The 9,864-nt window shown below is 36.7% G+C and overlaps 1 non-coding gene across 1 annotated transcript; it reads right to left on the minus strand.

Moving 5' to 3' along the window:
* Positions 1 to 4,575: 4,575 nt before the first annotated feature.
* On the minus strand, positions 4,576 to 4,703 carry LOC140509409 (U6atac minor spliceosomal RNA). Its single transcript, XR_011968733.1, has one exon. It is a non-coding gene; the product is annotated as a U6atac minor spliceosomal RNA (small nuclear RNA).
* Positions 4,704 to 9,864: the final 5,161 nt, after the last annotated feature.

Here is a 9,864-nt window from a genome sequence, read left to right on the forward strand (position 1 = left end):
TTCTCCTGGTTCTGCTCCTTTCACTCAGCATCAGGTCATATAAGTCCTTCCAGGCCTCTCTGAAGTCTTTTTGTTCATCATTTCTTATGGCACAATAGTACTCCATTACATTCATATACCATAATTTATTCAGCCATTCCCCAATTGATGGGCATCCCCTTGATTCCCAGTTTTTGGCAACTACATAGAGTGCTGCTATAAATATTTTTGTACATGTGGGACCCTTTCCCATTTTTATGATCTCTTGGGGATATAGTCCTAGTAGCGATATTGCTGGGTCATAGGGTATGCACATTTTTGTAGCCCTTTGGGCATAGTTCCAAATTGCTCTCCAGAATTGTTGGATGCGCTTGCAGCTCCACCAGGAATGAATTAGTGTTCCAACTCTCCCACATCCTCTCCAGCATTTATCATTTTCTTGTTCTGTCATGTTTGCCAGTCTTACAGGTGTGATGTGGTACCTCAGAGTTGTTTTGATTTGCATCTCTCCAATCAATAGTGATTTAGATCATTTTTTCATATGATTATAGATATCTTTAATTTCTTCCTCTGAAAATTGCCTGTTCATATCCTTTGACCATTTATCAATTGGGGAATGACTTGTATGATTATACATATGAGTCAGTTCTCTATATATTCTAGAAATGAGGCCTTTATCCCCGAGCTTAGCTGTAAAAATTCTTTCCTAATTTACTTCATCCCTCTGGATTTTGGTTGCATTGGGTTTGGTTGTGCAAAAACTTCTCAGTTTAATGTAATCAAAGTTATCCATTTTGCATTTCATAATGCTTTCTATCTCTCCTTTAGTAAAGAATTCTTCCCTTCTCCATAGATCTGATAAATACATTATTCCTTGCTTCTCCAGTTTATTCATGGTATCAATCTTTATACCTAAATCATGTACCCATTTGGACTTTATTCTTGTGTACGGTGTCAGGTATGGGTATATGCCTAATTTCTGCCACACTGTTATCTAGTTTTCCCAGAAATTTTTCTCAAACAATGAGTTCTTATCCCAAAAGCTGGGGTCCTTGGGTTTATCAAACAGAGGGTTGCTATATTCCTTGCCTACTGCATCTTGAGTGCCAAGTCTATTCCACTTGTCTACCTCTCTGTTTCTTAGCCAATACCAAGTGGTTTTGATAATTGCTGCTTTATAGTACAGATTGAGGTCTGGTAGCGCTAGGCCACCTTCCCAACCATTTCTTTTCATTAATCCCTTTGATATTCTGGACCTTTGTTTTTCCAAATGAATTTTGATATTATTTTATCCAGCTCTAAAAATAATTGTCTGATAGTTTAATTGGTATGGCACTAAATAAGTAAATTAATTTAGGTAAAATTGTCATTTTTATTACATTAGCTTGGCCTACCCATGAGCAACTGATGTTTTTCCACTTACTTAAATCTGACTTTATTTGTGCAAAAAGTGTCTTGTAATTTTGTTCATATAATCCCTGGGTTTGTTTTGGCAGGTAGACTCCTAAGTATTTTATACTGTCTACCCTAGCTTTAAATGGGATTTCTCTTTCTATCTCTTGCTCTTGGACTTTGTTGCTAATATATAGGAATGCAGAAGATTTGTGTGGGTTTATTTTGTAACCTGCAACTTTGCCAATGTTGTTTATTAATTCAAGTAATTTTTTACTTGAATCTCTGGGATTCTCTAGGTAAATCATCATATCATCTGCAAAGAGTGATAACTTAGTTTCTTCTTTGGCTATTCTTATACCTTGAATACCTTTATCTTGTCTACTTGCTACAGCTAACATTTCTAGTACCAGATTGAATAATAATGGTGATAATGGACAACCTTGTTTCACCCCTGATCTTATTGGGAATGCATCTAGCTTATCCTCATTGCATATAATGCTTGCTGAAGGTTTTAGATAGATACTGCTTATTATTTTATGGAAAGTTCCCTTTATTCCTACGTTCTCCAGTGTTTTTAGTAGGAATGGGTGTTGTATTTTGTCAAAAGCTTTTTCTGCATCTATTGAGATAATCATGTGGTTTTGTTAGCTTTGTTGTTGATGTGATCGATAATGCTAATAGTTTTCCTAATATTGAACCAGCCCTGTAATCCTGGTATGAATCCTACCTGATCATAATGTATTAATCTCGTGATAAGATGCTGTATTCATTTTGCTAAAATCTTATTTAAAATTTTTGCATCTATATTCATTAGGGAAATTGGTCTATAATTTTCTTTCTCTGTTTTGTCTCTTCCTGGTTTGGGTATCAAAACCATATTTGTATCATAGAAAGAATTTGGGAGGACTCCTTCTTCCCCAATTTTCAAAAATAGTCTATATAGTATTGGAATTAACTGTTCTTTAAATGTTTGATAGAATTCACTTGTGAATCCATCTGGCCCTGGAGATTTTTCCTAGGGAGTTCATTGATGGCTTGTTCAATTTCTTTTTCTGAGATGGGGTTGTTTAAGTATTCAACTTCTTCTTCTGTTATTCTGGGCAATTTGTATTTTTTAAAATATTCATCCATCTTGTTTAGATTATCGAATTTGTGGGCATAAAGTTGGGCAAAGTAGTTTCTAGTTATTGTTTTAATTTCCTCCTCATTGGAGGTGAGTTCACCCCTTTCATTTTTAATATTAGTAATTTGATTTTCTTCTTTTTTTAAATCAGATTTAACAAAGGTTTATCAATTTTATTAGTTTTTTCATAAAACCAACTATTAGTTTTATTTATTAATTCAATAGTTTTCTTAATTTCAATTTTATTAATCTCTCCTTTGGTTTTCAGTGTTTCTAATTCGGTATTTACTTGGGGATTTTCAATTTGTTCTTTTTTTAGCTTTTTCAACTGCAAGCCTAAGTCATTGATCTCCTCTTTCTCTGTTTTATTTATGTAAGCATTCAAAGATATAAAACTTCCCCTAATAACTGCTTTTGCAGTATCCCTTAAGTTTTGGTATGTTGTCTCACTATTGTCATTCTCTTGAATGAAATTGTTGATTGTTTCTATGATTTCTTCTTTAACCCAACCCTTCTTTAGAATTAGATTATTTAGTTTCCAATTGATTTTTGATTTCTCTTTCCATGGCCTTTTATTACATGTAATTTTTAATGCATTATGATCTGAAAAGGATGCATTGATTATCTCTACCTTTCTGCACTGGATTGTGAGATTTTTATGTCCTAGTACATGGTCAATTTTTGTAAATGTTCCATGTACCACTGAGAAAAAGGTATATTCCTTTCTATTCCCATTTAATTTTCTCCAAAGATCTATCATATCTACCTTATCCAGAGTTTTATTTACCTCCTTAACCTCTTTCTTGTTTATTTTGAGGTTGGATTTATCGAGTTCAGAGAGGGGGAGGTTAAGGTCCCCCACTAGTATAGTTTTGCTATCAATTTCTTCCTTCAACTCCCCCAACCTCTCCTCTAAGAATTTGGATGCTATACCACTTGGAGCATAAATGTTTAGTAATGATATTGCTTCATTATCTATGGTGCCTTTTAGCAGGATATAATTTCCATCCTTATCCCTTTTGATTAGATCTATTTCTGCTTTTGCTTTGTCTGAGATTAGGACTGTTACTCCTGCCTTTCTTACATGAGCTGAAGCACAATATATTCTGCTCCATCCTTTGACCTTTATCCTATGTGTATCCCCCTGTTTCAAATGTGTTTCTTGTAAGCAACATATTGTTGGATTATGGCTTTTAATCCATTCTGCTATCCGTCTCCGTTTTATGGGAGAGTTCATTCCATTCACATTCACAGTTATGATTACAATCTGTGTATTTCCCTCCAACCTCTTTCCCACCATGTGTGCTTTTAGCTCTCCCGTCTCCCTACCCCTCCTCAAGAGTATTCACTTTTCTCCCCCTCCTCCTGCAGCCTTCCCCTCCTTCTTTTAGCCCCCTTCCCTTTTACCCTCCTTTACTCTTATTGCTTCTTTCCTCCCTTTTAGCCACCCTCCCCTTTCTTCCCCCTTCCACTCCTACTACCTATAAAGCTAGTTAGGATTATCTACTTAAGATTATTGTTCCCTCCTTTAAACAAATCAGATGAGAGTACCTCTCAAACAATGCTCATCTCCCTCCCCTCCTTCCCTCTACTATAGTTTTGTATTTCTTCCTGTGATATAATTTGCCATTTTCTGCTTCCCCCTTTTCACACCTCCTATTACAATCCCTTCTCATACTTAAATCTTATTTTTGACATGACATCATTTACTTTATACCCGTTCCCTCTACATATATCCCTTTTATCGTAATAGCTACACAGTTCTCAAGATTAACAGGTATCCTCTTCCCTTATAGGGAGGTAAACAGTTTGCCCTAATTGAGTAGCAAGTTTTTGTTTTTGTTTTTTCCCCTTTGTTTACCTTTTTATGATTCTCTGGAGACCTGCATTTGAAGATCAAATTGTCTATTGAGTTCTGGTGTTTTGGTCAGGAAGCTCTGGAAATCCCTTATTTCGTTGAATGACTTTCTCCTTGCCTGAAATGTTATTCTGAACTTTGCTGGGTAGTTGATCCTTGGTTGAAGTCCCAACTCCTTTGCCTTACGGAATATTGGGTTCCAATTCTTTCGATCTTTTAATAAAAAACATAGTTAGATGCCACAGAGTAGGTGGCAATGCCTTAACCGTATATGTGTTGTAAAGGCCACTAGGACCTCTTCCATCCTTATCAAGGGGAGTGCTAACCTTCTCTCCTTTCATACAACACCCTTTTTACCAATTTAATTCACTGCATTGCACAAACACTTTCAGCTGCCTCCCTCTAATCACCAGCCTCATCTTTATGATGGAAACCAGAAGGGCCGATGAGAAATTGATTTAGCAGCCATCCTTGAAACTGGTTTGTCTATTCCAAAGGAAAGTGGAGACAGGACATCCATGTTATGGTCAGTAAAGGTTTATTAAACACTTGCCATTTATCTTCATGTTAAACACTGGGAACACAAAGACAAAAATGAAAAGTCTTTTCCTGAACTGGAAGGTTTCTCTTATATTCTATCAAAGGAAATGACGTAAAAGTATACATATAAGTGTACGTATATAAGTATACATGTACAAGTATACACATAAAATATATATATTCAAAATAAATACAAGGTAATTGGAAGAACACAGGAAATGTGTTAGAGAAGTGGAGAGCTTGGTGTAAATATCATTCATCATCTGTTATTTTCCTTCCACCAGGCCATCAGATATAATAAGCCAGAAAGAAGTCAGGGTGGAAGCTGGTTCTATAAAATCATTTCTCGGCAGGAAGTGTGAATCTGCCATTATACCTACACAGTGCTAGAATCAAGGCCATAAAAGGGAACCCTGTCACCTTCAGGAAGTTCATTTGGGGGTGGTAAGATGGCCTAGGCAGGCTTGGCAGTACCTGTAGTACCTGGTTAGGGGAAGTCACACTAGAAATGGGACAGTCCACACCATCTCCTGATTCTTCTCCTGACTTCTACTTGCTGTTCCTTCAAAATTGCATGGGGGAATATGCCAGGGGAAGAGTATGAAGCTGTGGGAATGTGGTCTCTGGGTCACTGAGGGGATTGAATACACTGCCTTACTCTACAGGAATTAAGTCTACCTCCTGCCCACCCCTTATTGGTGCCTGTTACATGTTTCTGGACACTCCAGCCTAATTATAGTTCTGGATGCATGAATTTAGAAGCTGACCTGAATACAAAAAGTAATATAACAACCCAGGACTCAGCTTCCCTCTAGAGATTAAATTGTGCTTCTTCCCTTGTGTTTGAAAGAAAACAAACCTAATCCATTTTCTATCTTATCTACAATTTTCTTCATGGTGGAACCCTGGTCAACTGGTATTTCCAGACCCTAAGTTAAACAGACACCAATTTCCTCTTCCTATTATCTTTGCATTTTAAAGATGCTATCTTTTGCTACAAACACCATCTTTCTTAGCTATTAATGTTCTTCTTTTTTTAACTTTTAATTTAAAAAATGAATTTCACAACCAGCAAATAAAATGAGCTTTTCCATGTACACTGTAGAACATAAAGACAAGAGTTTATATGAAACTGAAAATCTCAATTATGAAGAAGTTGCTTTTCTTTTTTTTAAATATAGAAATAATAAATTCAGTAAGTAACTTTTAAATTTGTCTTGCTTGTTTTTGATTCTTTTTCTCTACCTCTCTTCCCTTTCCCTCTCTTTGTCTCTGTCTGTCTCTGTTTCTCTGCCTTCCTCTCTCTCTGTCTCTGTCTCTGTGTCTCTCTCTCTCTGTCTGTCTCTGTTTCTCTGTCTTCCTCTCTCTCTGTCTCTGTCTCTGTGTCTCTGTGTCTCTCTCTCTGTCTGTCTCTGTTTCTCTGTCCCTCTCTGTCTCTCTCTCTGTCTCTGTCTCTCTCTGTCTCTCTGTCTCTCTGTCTCTCTTTCTGTCTCTCTCTCTGTCTCTCTCTCTCTCTCTCTCTCTCTCTCTCTCTCTCTCTCTCTCTCTCTCTCTCTCTCTCTCTCTCTCTCTCTGCCTCCGCCCAAGTGGAGGAGGAACCAATTCCTAGCTATCCTACAAAATATCACTCCAAATTCTCTCAATAGCCAGATCTAAAAACTATGGGTCTCATTCTTCATTGAGTCCATAATATCTTTGTCTGGAGATGGATGACAACATCATCATCTGTTCTCTAGGATGATTGATAGTCATTTCATTAATTAGAATTTTTACATCTTTCAAAGTTGTTTGTCTTTTGTTGTTATTATTAACAAAGTTGTTATTATATAGGTTGTTCAGGTTCATTCTGATAATTTCATTTTGCATCATTTTATGAGTCTTCTCACCTTTCTACAAAATTCTCCTTTTTGTCCTTTCGTGAGGCATAAAAAATATTTCATTGCATTTACATACCATAATTTGTTCTGTCATTCCATCAAAATGGAAATACCCTTAGATTCCAATCTTTTCACTATAAAAAAGAGCTACCATAAGTATTTTTGTACAAATGGATCAGTTTCTTCCTTCTTTCATATCTTTTGAATAAAATCTATTCCTGCTTTATGTCATGCCTCTCTATGTCTACTGTTTCTAAATTTCTATGATTTCCTGTCTTCCTCTTTCATTGGGATACTGCATTCTTTCATATTATTTTAAATTAAATTTTATTGATTTTTTTTGTATTATTATTTACATTTCCCAATGTATCTCTCTCCTCCTTACAGAGAGGTGTTCCTTATAACAACGAAGAAAAAGAAAATCAGAGTGAAACTAACCTACATTTAGAAAATGTCTGATGATGTATGCAATATCTCACACCCATCCTCCTCCATCTCTGTAAAGAACAGGAAGAAATACTTGTTCATAACAAAACTTTGGGACTAAACATGGTCATTATAATTTTGCAGCATCCAGTTTCATTTGCTTTGGTAGGTTTTCTATTTACATTTTTGCAGTCATTGTACATATTGTTTTCCTGGTTCTACTTATTTCACTTTTTATCAATTCACCTGCCTTCTCATGCTTTTCTGTATTCATCCATCATATCCATTGCTTCCTATCACATTTTTGTTAGCCATTAAAACACCTTCATTTTAATTATCTTTCTCCCAAATTCCCTCTTTGTTTTCATGTTTTCACAAGAACTGATCTCCTCCAAGAAAATGCTGGCCACTCTTGTAGAAGTAGAATGTTCTCATGTTGCCTACAAAACTAGATCAGGGGCAAGAAGTACGCTTTTTGCTCTTCAAGTCACATTCCAGATTTTTCCTCCGCTATCATCATTCAATGAGAACATGTTCTCTGAGGTTCTCCCGTCTTGACATATTACCCAATCCAGATCCTTGTTGTAGTCATCAATTGAACCCTGGTCACTCTCCCTTATTTCTTAGGTGATTCATTACCTAGCTCACTGTTTCTCTCTTCTTCCCAACCACTGCTCTCCTACTTGGGAATTTCAATATACTGTTGTATCAGTAAGCACCCCAAAATACACAAAGGGGAGACCTGCCATCACAGGTTCTTAGATCTGCATTTATGAAAGGAAAGGCAAATTTCGAGGGATCAAAAATCACTTTAATTATATTCAATGTACAGGCACCAACAGACAGGCTTCCAATTATCTGACCATTACATACATACATACATAACTACAGGGAGGGAAGCACCAACATCTGGGTTTTCAAAGATGGGGGGGTGCTTAGTGATTTCCCAGAGTCTCATCTAGCACAAAAACCTTCTTCCAAAACTAAGCCACAAAACAAAACCTCCCCTTAGAGTATATATACTCTTTGCAGAGACAGAGGGCAAGACCCCTTGTGACCCAGTGCCTCATTAGCAATCAGCAAAAGGTGTGGGCCTTCATAGGAAACATGCCTCCCCTAATCAAGCCTCCCTCAGTAGTCCCACCTGAGGCCTATCAAAGGACAGGGAAGATTTTTAACTCCCTCTGCAAGTGTACATAGTGATGTTTCCTCAAATATTTCATGTCCCAGTTTATCATCATTCTAAACACACTACAAATATACCCCCTTCTTCAATTCATCCTATGCAGACCTGACGAATCATTAATGGTCTATTTCCTCTAGAGGACAAAATAACCTTCTCACTCTGACTATTAAACATCTAAGAACTAACTTACCTTTCAAGGCTTATTTTATATTATTTCTTTTCATTTATGTCAATTTCCATCCAAATTAGCTCATGATTTCCTTTCCAAACTTGGCATTCCAAGCCATATCGATAGTACAGTGATTAAATATTTGGTCTTGGAGTCAGAACGACGTGATTTTAAATCTTGCCTTTAGCATTTACTAGTCATGTCATCCTGGACAATTAATTTAATAACCCTTAACCTCAATTTTCTCTTCTGGAAAACAGGGATAATAATTGCATTTACCTCAGATAGTCGTTATGATTATCAAATGATATCACATATGCAAAGTGCTTAACAAATTTTAAAGTGACACATAAATCCTAGTTATTATTTTTCCGATCTTCAGCTCTGTGTCTGTACACGTGTATCACAAAGGCAATATTCACACCACTGTGGGGTGACTATGAATACACCAGTGTAGTTCTCAGTCACAAAATATAAAAGATTCTCTATATAGAAGACAGAAGAAAAACATTTATTTGGACACCAGAAAGCCAAATCCAACCAGAAAGCAAAATCCATCACGGTGATGAAGTTAATGAACATGATCACTTTAGGGGCAAGGCCGTTCCCAAGTCTCCCCTCTCAGCCAGAGCTTTCTCACAAGCAAACATCCACAAGCCAGAGCCTTGCTATGTCAGCCTGCCTACCTGCCTCCTCTCCTCTCTGCCCTGACCATGTTCAACTCAGTTAAAAATGTCAAACTCTTCTCCACTTCTTCTGCAGTTTTCTCTGTATCATAATATTATCTATGTAGTGGGTAAACTGTACACAAGGTAGCTCTAATTCATCCAAATGTTCAGCCACAATCCTTTGACAAATAGTGGGGCTATGCAGATATTCTTGTGATAAGCATGCAAAAGTATATTGTCAGCCCTGCCAAGTGAAAGCAAATTGGTTCAAAACACCATTGTTTTGAATCTGTTGGAATAGTAAATAAAACATTGGCTAAAACAATAACTGTGTATCAAGTCCCATCATAATTCTGGATCTTTTCTATTAAGGTAATGGTATCTGCGATAACAACATACAATGGAGGAGTAACTTTATTCAGTTTTCTATAATCCATTGTCATCCTCTAAGATTTAGAAGTCCCACTTTTACCTGCCCGAGACTGTCCACACGGAATTGAGCTTCCAGTCCCAACAATCCTTCATGTCCCATCTGACTTTCATGCTGGCCAGACAGGATTATTCTATCAAATGGTTGTAGGGAACGAACACTCCTGCCTCAACATATTCCTTTATAGTATCTCATCTTGTCCATCTGTCACAC

The sequence above is a fragment of the Notamacropus eugenii genome, chromosome 5 (genome assembly GCF_028372415.1).
Source record: "Notamacropus eugenii isolate mMacEug1 chromosome 5, mMacEug1.pri_v2, whole genome shotgun sequence".
NCBI classification, from domain to species: domain Eukaryota; kingdom Metazoa; phylum Chordata; class Mammalia; order Diprotodontia; family Macropodidae; genus Notamacropus; species Notamacropus eugenii.